The sequence below is a fragment of the Streptopelia decaocto genome (genome assembly GCF_964273445.1).
Source record: "Streptopelia decaocto genome assembly, contig: HAP1_SCAFFOLD_482, whole genome shotgun sequence".
NCBI lineage: Eukaryota > Metazoa > Chordata > Aves > Columbiformes > Columbidae > Streptopelia > Streptopelia decaocto.
In genome coordinates, this window is record NW_028115475.1 from 1 (window position 1) to 12,096 (window position 12,096).

General features: G+C 53.2%; 1 long non-coding RNA gene across 1 annotated transcript; it reads right to left on the minus strand.

Annotated features, from left to right (window-relative positions):
* Positions 1-121: 121 nt before the first annotated feature.
* Positions 122-10,116, minus strand: LOC309452737. The gene is made up of 5 exons (XR_014186624.1): positions 10,045-10,116; positions 7,835-7,963; positions 7,062-7,195; positions 6,215-6,334; positions 122-588 (listed from the first exon to the last, which is right to left on the minus strand). It is a non-coding gene; the product is annotated as an uncharacterized lncRNA (long non-coding RNA).
* Between the last annotated feature and the right edge of the window lie 1,980 nt (positions 10,117-12,096).

Here is a 12,096-nt window from a genome sequence, read left to right on the forward strand (position 1 = left end):
GAGCTGGGGGGGTGCAGGCAGCCGGAGCTGGGGGGCGCAGGCAGTTGGAGTTGGGGGGCGCAGGCAGCCGGAGCTGGGGGGGCGCAGGCAGCCGGAGCTGGGGGGGCGCAGGCAGCCGGAGCTGGGGGGCGCAGTCAGGTGGAGTTGGGGGGCGCAGGCAGCCGGAGCTGGGGGGGCGCAGGCAGCCGGAGCTGGGGGGCGCAGGCAGGTGGAGTTGGGGGGCGCAGGCAGCCGGAGCTGGGGGGCGCAGCCAGCCGGAGTGCACCACCTGCATATGCTCAGTCATTGGCAGGAATGGTCTGGTCAGCTGGAGGTGCACAAGATATTACTGAAGTGATTGAGCAGCTCCGGAACTTTGAGGACAGCCTTGCTGGTTCTCTATGGGCTTGTGTCTCTGCTGTGGAGAAACTGTGTGAAAAATCTGATGACCGGTTCGAAAAGCTATTGCAAGAAATCAAAGAACTCAGAGAAGACACATACCATTCACGACCTGCACAAACCTGTGTTTCAGCTGTTAGGAAAAGGCGTTTCCAGTCTCGAGAGAGAGGACAGAGGCAGCCCACAAAAAGAGGTTCACTGTGGTTCTTCCTACATGAGCAGGGAGAAAACATGAATAAGTGGCATGGAAGACCTACCTCAGAACTTCAAGAACGAGTACCTGAGATCAAAGGAAAAACTCCTAGGAAGGTGGCTGCTCCAGTTTACAAAAGGAGCAGAAGAGATTCTGATGCTCTTGAAGGAACCTCTAATTCACACCCAGAGACTGTGCAAAACAGAAATTAGAGGTGCCCTGCCTCCAACCAGGTGGAGGAAAGGCATAACAGAGTTTATTGGACTGTACAAATACGATGGCCTGGTACAACACACCCCCAGGAGTACAAAGCTTTAGTGGACACTGGTGCTCAGTGCACGATAATTCCTTCTCATTATAAAGGAACGCAATCCATCAATATTGTTGGAGTGACTGGGGGATCCCAGGAACTGACTGTTGCAGAGGCTGAAATGAGCCTAACTGGAAAAAACTGGCAAAAGCATCTCATTGTGACTGGTCCAGATGCTCCGTGCATCCTTGGCATAGACTACCTCAAGAGAGGGTATTTTAAGGACCCAAAAGGGTATAGGTGGGCATTTGGTATAGCAGCTGTGGACACTGAGAAAATTGAACAGCTGTCTGATTTGCCTGGTCTTTCAGATGACCCTTCTGTTGTAGGACTGCTGATGGTTGACGATCAGCAGGTGCCAATTGCTACCACGACGGTGCATCGCCGGCAATATCGCACCAACCGAGACTCTTTGATTCCTATCCAGAAGCTGATCCGTCAATTGGAAAGCCAGGGTGTGATCAGTAAGACTCGCTCACCTTTTAACAGCCCAATCTGGCCAGTGCGTAAGTCTAGTGACGAGTGGAGACTAACTGTGGACTATCGTGGCCTGAATGAAGTTACGCCACCACTGAGTGCTGCTGTGCCTGACATGCTAGAACTGCGATTTGAACTGGAGTCAAAGGCAGCTAAGTGGTATGCTACAACTGACATTGCTAATGCATTTTTCTCTATTCCTGTAGCAGCAGAGTGCAGGCTGCAGTTTGCTTTCACCTGGAGAGGCATCCAGTACACGTGGAATCGCTTGCCCCAGGGGTGGAAACACAGTCCTACCATCTGCCATGGACTGATCCAGACCACGCTGGAGCAAGGTAAAGCTCCAGAACACCTGCAATATATTGATGACATCATCGTATGGGGTGACACAGCGAAAGAAGTCTTCGAGAAAGGTGAGAGAATAATTCAGATTCTTTTGGATGCTGGTTTTGCCATAAAACGAAGCAAGGTCGAGGGACCTGCACGAGAGATCCAGTTTTTAGGAATAAAATGGCAAGATGGCCGTCGTCAGATCCCAATGGATGTGATCAACAAAATTGCTGCAATGTCTCCACCTACTAATAAAAAGGAGACACAGACTTTCTTGGGCGTTGTAGGTTTTTGGAGGATGCATATCCCTGACTACAGCCACATTGTGAGCCCTCTCTATCGAGTGACTCGAAAAAAGAACCAGTTTGAGTGGGGCCCTGAACAACGACAAGCCTTTGAACAAATGAAGCGTGAGATAACTCATGCGGTGGCCCTTGGACCAGTTCGGACTGGACTAGATGTTAAAAATGTGCTCTACACCGCAGCCGGAGATAATGGACTTACCTGGAGCCTCTGGCAGAAAGCACCAGGAGAAACCCGAGGTCGACCCTTAGGTTTTTGGAGTCGAGGATACAAAGGATCTGAGGCCAACTATACTCCAACTGAAAAAGAGATACTAGCAGCATATGAAGGAGTTCGAGCTGCTTCAGAAGTGATCGGTACTGAAGCACAGCTCCTCCTGGCACCTCGACTGCCGGTGCTGAGCTGGATGTTCAAAGGCACGGTTCCCTCTCCACATCGTGCGACCGAAGTTACGGGGAGTAAATGGATTGCATTGATCACGCAACGAGCTCGAATTGGAAATCCCAATCGCCCAGGGATCTTAGAAGTTATTACAGACTGGCCAGAAAGCAAAGACTTTGGGATGTCTCCAGATGAGGAGGAAGTAAAACGTGCTGAAGAAGCACCACCATATAATACTCTTTCAGAGACTGATAAGCAGTATGCACTGTTCACAGATGGATCCTGTCGTCTTGTAGGAAAACATCGAAGGTGCAAAGCTGCTGTGTGGAGTCCCACACGACAAGTTACAGAAGCCACTGAAGGACAAGGTGAATCGAGTCCATTTGCAGAAGTGAAAGCCATCCAGCTGGCTTTGGACATTGCTGAACGAGAGAAGTGGCCAATACTTTATCTCTATACTGACTCATGGATGGTAGCAAATGCCTTGTGGGGGTGGCTACAGCAATGGAAGAAAAGCAACTGGCAGCGCAGAGGTAAACCCATTTGGGCTCCACACTGTGGCAAGACATTGCTGCTCGGCTAGAGAGCCTGCCTGTGAAAGTTCGGCATGTAGATGCTCATGTGCCTAAAAGTCGAGCCACCGAGGAACATCAAAACAACCAACTAGCAGATCAAGCTGCTAAGATTAAAGTAGCTGAGGTGGACTTGGACTGGCAACATAAAGGTGAACTTTTCCTAGCTCGGTGGGCCCATGATGCTTCAGGGCATCAAGGTAGAGATGCAATGTATAAATGGGCTCGCGATCGAGGGGTGGATTTAACTATGGACACTATTGCACAGGTTATTCATGAATGTGAAACTTGCGCCGAAATCAAACAAGCGAAACGGTTAAAGCCTGTATGGTATGGGGGGCGATGGTTAAAGTATAAGGATGGAGAAGCTTGGCAGATTGATTATATTACACTTCCACAAACACGTCAAGGTAAGCGTTATGTACTTACAATGGTGGAAGCAACCACTGGATGGTTGGAAACATATGCTGTACCTCATGCTACAACCCGAAACACTATCTTGGGCCTTGAAAAGCAAGTCCTTTGGCGACACGGTACGCCAGAAAGAATTGAATCAGACAATGGTACTCATTTCAAAAACAGTCTTATAGACAATTGGGCCAAAGAACATGGTATTGAGTGGGTATATCATATTCCATATCATGCACCAGCCTCTGGGAAAATTGAAAGGTACAATGGTTTGCTAAAAACTACACTAAAGGCACTTGGTGGTGGAACCTTTAAAAACTGGGATTCACATTTAGCAAAAGCCACTTGGTTGGTCAACACCAGGGGATCAACCAATCGAGCTGGGCCTGCCCAATCAGGAATTCTACGGACTGTAGAAGGAGATAAAGTCCCTGTGGTACACATGAAAAACATGCTAGGAAAGGCAGTCTGGGTTCCTCCTGCCTCAGGCAAAGGCAAACCCATTCGTGGGATTGTTTTTGCCCAGGGACCTGGCAGCACCTGGTGGGTGATGCTTAAGGATGGAGAAGTTCGGTGTGGACCTCAAGGGGATTTGAGTTTAGGCGAAAATATTCAATACTGAACTGCAGGATGTGAATTGCCGTACTAACAGTATTAAATAAGTGTCTTTCAGATCAAAACAGTGATGATGAAACCAGAGCTAGCTTCTTCGAGGGGCGCCTGACAAATTCCTCGAAGTTGATGTCTTTAACCCACAAACAGTGGTCACGAGATGCACTTGCACCACTTTTCCTGCCCTGGGAGACTGTTGTGACAAAATGAACTTAATGAACCTTTTAAAGGATGGTCCACTGATTAATTACTCCTGTGTATATATGTATATATATATATATATAGTAGTAGTGATTAATTAGATTGTGTTGATAGATTGTATTGATAAGGTTTAAGTATTCAGTGAATGGCATATTATAAGGGGTGGAATGTCCTGGTTTTGTTAAAAACAAGTTTCTCTTTCAGTGAATTTTGCCTGTCAGCTAAAGCCTCCATATTAACTGCATTTTCCTGGAGAACCAGACCCATGTTTTGGTAAACCTAGCAATGGAATGCAAACATATTGATAAGCATGGATGGACATCTCGCGAGAGGGACAACGAGAAAAAAGTGACCAAGAAACTGACCAACTGTGTATAACATTCCATTCACGTGAATACTTCATATAAAAGTGGGAGATCACGAGGATCTCGTCCCTTTTTCCTTATGGCGACATTAGGAGAGGATCTTGCTACTCATCCCTGAGAACTGAGGCCAGTGACAGACCGAATCCAGCTCCGGTGGCTGCAGAGTCCAGTCCAGGACTTTGGGTGCCGGCTCTGCAGTTGCTGAGACTTTCAAGATTGGTTTTGTATATTTTGTATTATTTTCTCTATTCTTATTAGTAGCATTAGTAAAACATCTTTAATTTTTCCAGCTCTCTTTCTCTGTCCTTCTTTCCCTCCCGATCGCCTGTCCTGAGTGGAAGGGGGGAGAGGGAGGGGCAAAGGGGGAAGTGGGGGGGAGAGGGGGTTAACAATACATCTGCCAGGGTTTGATTGTCACCCCGCAATCTAAACCCTCGACATGGAGGGGGCGCGCAAGATCAGTATAAGGAGGAGTTAGTTAAGAGTGCCACTGAGGAATTGAAAAGAAGGCAAGAGAAACAGAAACTGGTACCGAAAAATAGCGATCGGTATGAAGAAATAAGGAAAAAAGACAAGGGATTACAATTACCAACAGTAGGGAAAAACCTGTTTATAGATCTTATGGAAAAGATAGCCCGGGAATTAAACGTCACATCACGCTGGATATGTGGGGGGTCTCCAACGGCAGAACGGTGGCCTTGGAGAGGAGAGAGCGTAAGCCCAGAAGGATTACTGGGATGGAACAGAACTCACGTAACTCGAGAAAAAAGACCAGAAGGATGGGTATTAAGTCACTTAATAATAGGGCAGATATGCCTGTCAAGGGATGATGGTAAACTGGATTTCACTGAATACGCTGGACAAACCCCTTGTAAGTCAGTGTTACGGGCAAATTCATCAAATACCTCTATTCCTCCCACCCGGTGGCCAGGTCCACCTGATGGATATTGGTCTCGAAATTGTAGCCTGGGAAATGAAACGGTATGCTGGAAGAATCGAAGCAAAGCAAACCCCTTGGAGGAAATGGGGGATCTAAGGGGATCTTGGCAGAATCCTGCCTCTACCGATGTCAGCGAACCACGGAAAGCCCCCGATGGATTATTTTGGATATGTGGGAATAGAGCTTAGAACGAGTTAATGCCTAAATGGAGAGGGTCTTGTACAATAGGGATGATTCAACCAGCATTTTTCCTTTTCCCAAAGGAAAAAGGGAGTCATCTGGGGAAACCTCTGTACGAAACTTTAAAGAGAGAGAAGAGGGGTTTAACAAATGTCCCCATAGGAGGAACGCAAACTTGGAGAGATGATGAATGGCCTGCGAAAAGGATAATTGAATACTATGATCCAGCCACCTGGGCCCAAGATGGAAGCTGGGGATACCGTACCCCAATATACATGCTAAACCGAATTATCCGGTTGCAAGCAGTGGCTGAAGTAATGATCAACCGGACAGCTGAGGCACTGAATCTCATAGCAAGACAATTGTCTCAGACCAGGGCTGCAGTTACCAAAATCGGGTAGCCTTAGATTATCTTTTAGCTGAAGAAGGGGGTGTCTGTGGGAAATGGAATACTTCTGAGTGTTGTTTAGAAATAGATGGTAATGGGGAAGCTATCATGAAAACAGCAGAGGAGATAAAACGAGTTGCGCGTGTCCCAGTACAGAAATGGAATTCTATACTTACCGGCCATTGGTGGGATCACTTCTTTGGGGGAGCTGTTTGTACCATGTATGAACCCGTGCGTTATTCGGTTAATACATTCAGTACTCCAAGCCATGCAAATCTCAGCCGTGCCTATAGATCCTGAAATGGCAACAAAAGGAACAGGGTATAAATTGATGATTTTCAAAGATAACACCAAACTGGACCTGGCCGCCGCTAGGCAAGTACTAGCTAACGTTGAGGCCAAAGCACGAATCAAGAGGATAAAAAGAAAACGGGGGAACTGTGAAAAATGGACTTGTGATTCGTGCTAAGATGTTGAATGTTTACAGATATAACCAGATGAGGCACGGGCTCTGAACCTGGAAAAGGGAAAAGCGGGTCCTCCGGCCGCCGACACGGGGGAAAGAACCGGGACGGCAGAGTCAGCGGCGCTGCTGAGCCGCGTGCTGTACTGCATTGGATGAGGTCAGTTATAACCGTGCTGTGCTGCATTGGATGAGGTCAGTTATAACCGTGCTGTGCTGCATTGGATGAGGTCAGTTATAACCGTGCTGTGCTGCATTGGATGAGGTCAGTTATAACCGTGCTGTGCTGCATTGGATGAGGTCAGTTATAACCGTGCTGTGCTGCATTGGATGAGGTCAGTTATAACCGTGCTGTGCTGCATTGGATGAGGTCGGTTATAACCGTGCTGTGCTGCATTGGATGAGGTCAGTTAGAACCGTTTGGTTTCTCGTGACAACACATCTGTTAATTATTAGTTAAATACAAACTAAGCTCTCAGCTTCTAAACAACGTGTTACTTGACCTTCCGTCTCCCTCTTGTCATGCAGAAGGATCTAAAAGGCGAAAAATGTCCCCTCACCGTGCAGGCGCTCAGAAAGCGTTTCCCTCACGTCAACCGGTTCATGAGGGCTACATCTTCTATAACTTCATCGCAGCACACGTTAACTTGGCAGCTTCTCTTCAAAAGCGAGAAGAGAACACAGGGACAGGCACCTGGAAAAACAAGGCAGAGAACAAAGCGTTTATAAAGTCGCTCTCACCTTCTCGTCCAATCCTGACAGAGCGCATCAGCTCCTCACGCCGCGAGGCACCGCTGCCCTCCCGCCATGGTGACGGCTTCTTTGGACCCCAATGCTAATTCGGCTATAAATCTCCTATTAATTTCTTATCCTCTTTGTTACCGTTTCCTGATGTTGCTTGCAGGAGACCGCCACCTGGGATCAGAGACGTGGCTTTTGTGTCGGTCTCTGTCCTTTCGCTGGCTGGTTTTACAGCGGCGGCTGCCAATTTATTTCCAGTTTCCTGATCGGCGTTTCCCTTCTGAGGCCCTTTGCAACGCATGACGGCAACTTTTCTAGCAACAGCACAGCTTCCAGCAACTGGGGCATCCCGTTCAATCTGCCTTCCTTGTGCTGTTAATAAACTTTATTCTTTTCAAATGGCTTCAAGGGCATGCACCACTCGAAAAACCTGCTTAGAATCGGTGCAAATATTAATCTTCTTTTCTTTGCAGAACTCTAAAGCTCGCGGGAGAGCAAGTTCTTCAGCTTTCTGGGCAGAAGTCCCTGGAGGTAAAGGTTCAGCTCCCATTACCTGCTGGGCAGCCGTCCCCGCACGCCCAGCTTCACGTACCCCTTGCTTTACGCAAAGCTGCTTCCATCAGTGACCCGGGAGTCTTCGGCATCCTCCGGCGGCCGGTCCTTTCAATCCGCTCCTGCTGTTGCCAAGCATTCGTGGGCCACCGACTGCAGGACGGATCCACTGAGGAAAGAAGCCGCACCGACAACGTTAGCAGTAGCAATATTTACGTCATTAAACGTTCTAAGGAGGCACCGAGGGAGGGACGTTGTTTGCACACAAACGGGGACCTGACCCCCGTCGGGGGGACGGACGCTGACACGCGGAGACCTGACTGCGAACCCCGCGGGTCACACAGCGTCTCTGCCCCCTGGCAGCTTCTCTTCACAAGCGAGAAGAGAAAACAGGGACAGGGATCTGAAAAAACAAGGCAGAGAACACAGCAGCGGGGGGGACAGAGGAAAAGAGGCCGGAAGAGCACCGAGGAACAGGGCAGAGGAAGAAACAAATCGGCGCGGCGGGGCGGAGACGGAGGAAAAAAGCCCGGCACGGTCAATGGGACAGAGAGGAACGCGGCCACGGGCAGGGAGCGGGACACGGGGACGCAGCGAGAAACCACGGGACGCGGGGAGATACCAAAACGTCGGCAAAAAAGACTCTTGAACACTGTTCTGAAAGCGTTAAACGGCAGGCAATTTCAATACAGCGCACCGCACGCTCAAGGATCGCCCCTGTAATCGAGCTTGCATGTGACTCACGCTTCTTGGTATTTATTACATCTACCTATTGGATATTCATTTGCTCCCAGCACTTAGTTAATGCATTAGACGGAAGCTCTTTCCATAACCCCACCCTTCGCTGGCAGTCCATCCTTGGTGTGCCAGCGTGTCCACCAAGGGTCTCCAGCGGTCCCCAGTGCCCCCCCGCCCCGGTGTCGGCTTCTCGACCTCATTTCTTGAGCACGCCCACTGTCATTTTGTGCTGCTACTCAAGTAGCTCCTTCTCCATTCAGTGGAACGTTCCATTTTCCCAGCCTGCGAGCCAAGGACATCCCGCTTTGCGCCACCTCCAGTCCCTGTAGAGCCAGTTTTTCTCTGTTAGGTTTCTGTTACGTTAGGCCTGGTCTTGCTACCTTATGCCGAGGGCTTTCTAAAAGATTTTTGTTCCTCCTATCAACGGGAAGCAAGAGGGAGAGCAACAGGCAAAACCGATGGCAGAGCGAGAGAGACCGCGGGGAGCACAGGGGGCTGGAGGAAGAAAGAGAGGAATGAGGAGCCCCGCGGAGAGACGGAGGGCAGGGAAAAAACAACAAAAAAAGAGAAAAACGGGGCGGGGGGCAGCACGAAGGCTCAGAACAGGAACGAGGACGGGAACAGCGCCGTACAGAACGAAGAACGCCAGCAACGCTGAGCACGACAAAGGCACAGAGAGAGAAGACGAAGGGAGGGAGGAAGGAAAGAGAAAGACAGGAAGGTCGGGGGACAGAGCAGCACGTACAGACACAGAGAGGAAGAGAAGAGCGCGGGGACACGCAGACGAGAGCGCAGCGGGGACACGCACACGGACGAGAGCGCAGCGGGGACGGACACGAGAGCGCAGCGGGGACGGACACATGCGAGAGCGCAGCGGGGACGGACACGCGCGAGAGCGCAGCGGGGACGGACACGCGCGAGAGCGCAGCGGGGACGGACACGCGCGAGAGCGCAGCGGGGACGGACACGCGCGAGAGCGCAGCGGGGGGACGGACACGCGCGAGAGCGCAGCGGGGACGGACACACACGAGAGCGCAGCGGGGACGGACACACGCGAGAGCGCAGCGGGGACGGACACACGCGAGAGCGCAGCGGGGACGGACACACGCGAGAGCGCAGCGGGGACGGACACACGCGAGAGCGCAGCGGGGACGGACACAGACACGAGAGCGCAGCGGGGGGACACGCACACGGACGAGAGTGCAGCGGGGACGGACACACGGACGCGCGAGCGCAGCGGGGGGACGGACACACGGACGCGCGAACGCAGCGGGGGGACGGACACACGGACGCGCGAGCACAGGGGGGACAAGAGCACAGGGGGGACAAGAGCACAGGGGGGACAAGAGCACAGGGGGGACAAGAGCACAGGGGGGACAAGAGCACAGGGGGGACAAGAGCACAGGGGGGACAAGAACGGGCCAGAGAAAGCGTGGGGAAAAAGGAGACGGCGGGGCAGGGAGGCACCAGGACACAGAAGCCGGGGACGAGGCCCGAGGGCCAGGGACTCACAGCGGCTCTCGCTTTCGGTGGCTGCCAGGAGGCTTCTAACAGCTCAGACGCTCCTGTCCCCTCCTCTCCTCCCTCGGGGCGCTCGGCCGTCCTCAGCCTAGGAGAACACGGTGGGGTGTCAGGGCTGCTACGAGACGAGGCTTCGGGGACACGGAGCCTCGCTGGCTCGCTCGCCACGCAGCCGTCCCGCTCCAGGATACGCGCACGGACCTGCCGCGCACGTTGACGGCCTGGCCCGCTGCACGCCACGCAGAGGGACCCTTCGCCACCCGGAGAGAGGGGCTCCCTCTCTTGCCCGCCGCAGGAAGCAGACGTCGGGCCGACGGCCCCGCACTTCTTCCTCTTTACCTCTCCGGCTCCAGCCGCGGCAGCACCCGTCCACGGACGGGACGCGCTCCCCCGTCCCTTTTCCCGCCGCGCTGCCAGACGAGCCTCGCCAGCCCGAGGCGGGCGCAGCCGACGGCATCCCCGGGGTGGCAGCGAACGGCCGCATCCTCAGCGTGGCCTCTGGGAGCGGGAAAGAAGAAGCAGCAGCCGTTAGCACCGTAGCTCACCCCTGCCTGAGCCTGCTCCTTCCGCACGGGCCACCGGAGAGGTGCCGAGGGCCGGCCTGCCGCCTTCACCGTGGGGCTCGGGAGCGGCCCGGGAACACGGGACGGGTTTGCAGGAGCTGCCGCGGCTGGGGGCGGCTGCACGGGGCGAGCGGGGCCGCGGGAGGAGGCTCAGGGGGAGCTCTGGCGAGCTGGGGACGCACCCGGCATCTGCCCCCGGCCGGCTGGCGCCTCCTGCTCCTCTGCGGCACGATGGCCAATACACTGACAATACACCTATTAGTTAAATAGAAACTAAGCACTCTGCTTCTAAACAACGTGTTATTTAATCTTCTGTCTCCCTCTTGTCATGCAGAAGGATCTAAAAGGTGAAAAATATCCCCTCAGCGTGCAGGGGGTCAGAAAGCATTTACCTCACATCAACTGGTTAATGAGGGTATGAGTTCTATAACTTCATCACAGCATACACTAACTTGGCAGCTTCTCTTGAATTCCCCCCTTTGCAATATACTTGCAAATTCTTTGGCAGTATAAATCTACAAAATATTATCACCTCGTGCTGTGGTACAGCACAATTATTTGTTACCCACTAGCAGTGCCAAACAGAACACTGTAGCATAATGTAAGTCAAAATGACTAGCATCAACATCAGACTCATAAGATCAACGCTGATGGAGCTATGAAGCCGCAGCTCCTGCCGGTTCTGACGGTTCTTTCTTATCTGGCACCTCTGACTGCTTGTGTTTCTTATCTGGCACCTCTGGCTGCTTCGGGTCAAGCAGCGTCTCTGCCCCCTGGCCGTGCGCTGCAGTACCCGAGTTTCGCCACAGGGCGGCGACACTGAGACCCGCCGCGGCAGCCCCGGGCGAGCGGTCGCGCCGCGTGTCGCGGGAATCCCGAAAAAAAAACCCAAAAAACAAAGGCAACAAAACAAAAAAGCACACGGAGAGCCGCGGCACGGAAGCCGCGCCTACGGGACACGGAACCCGCCGCGCCTCGCCCCGAGCTCCCGCCGAAGCGGCGCCCCACCACCGAGCCTGCAACCGCGCCTCAGCTCCGCTTTTAAACGCGCCCCCGCTAACGGGGGCTGCGCCGCTCCCGGAGGGACTGCCGGACCGGGCACGGGCGCTGCGCCGGAGGGAGACGCGGCTCCAGACCGCAAGCCTTCAGCGCACCTGCCCTCGGGCTCGCACGCCGCCCACCAGCTTCGCCAGCTCGGCCGTAAGGGCGGGGGGAAACGGAGCCCATCCCGCTCCCCCCGTTCCAGCGGCACGGTCCCCGTGGCCGCACTCACCTGCCGCGTCTCTCGCCGCTCCGCTCCCCTCGCGCTCTCCCGCCGTCCCGCCGCGCACCGACCCCGGTTCCCGTTCGCTTCCGGTTACTCCCCCCTCCCCCCCTTCCACCGATCACCGCCTACAAGCGCTCGCTCTTTGGGGCATGCGCAGTAGGGAGACCGCAACGCCCGCCTTTTTGGCATCCTCACTGGCTGCCGGCGACACGC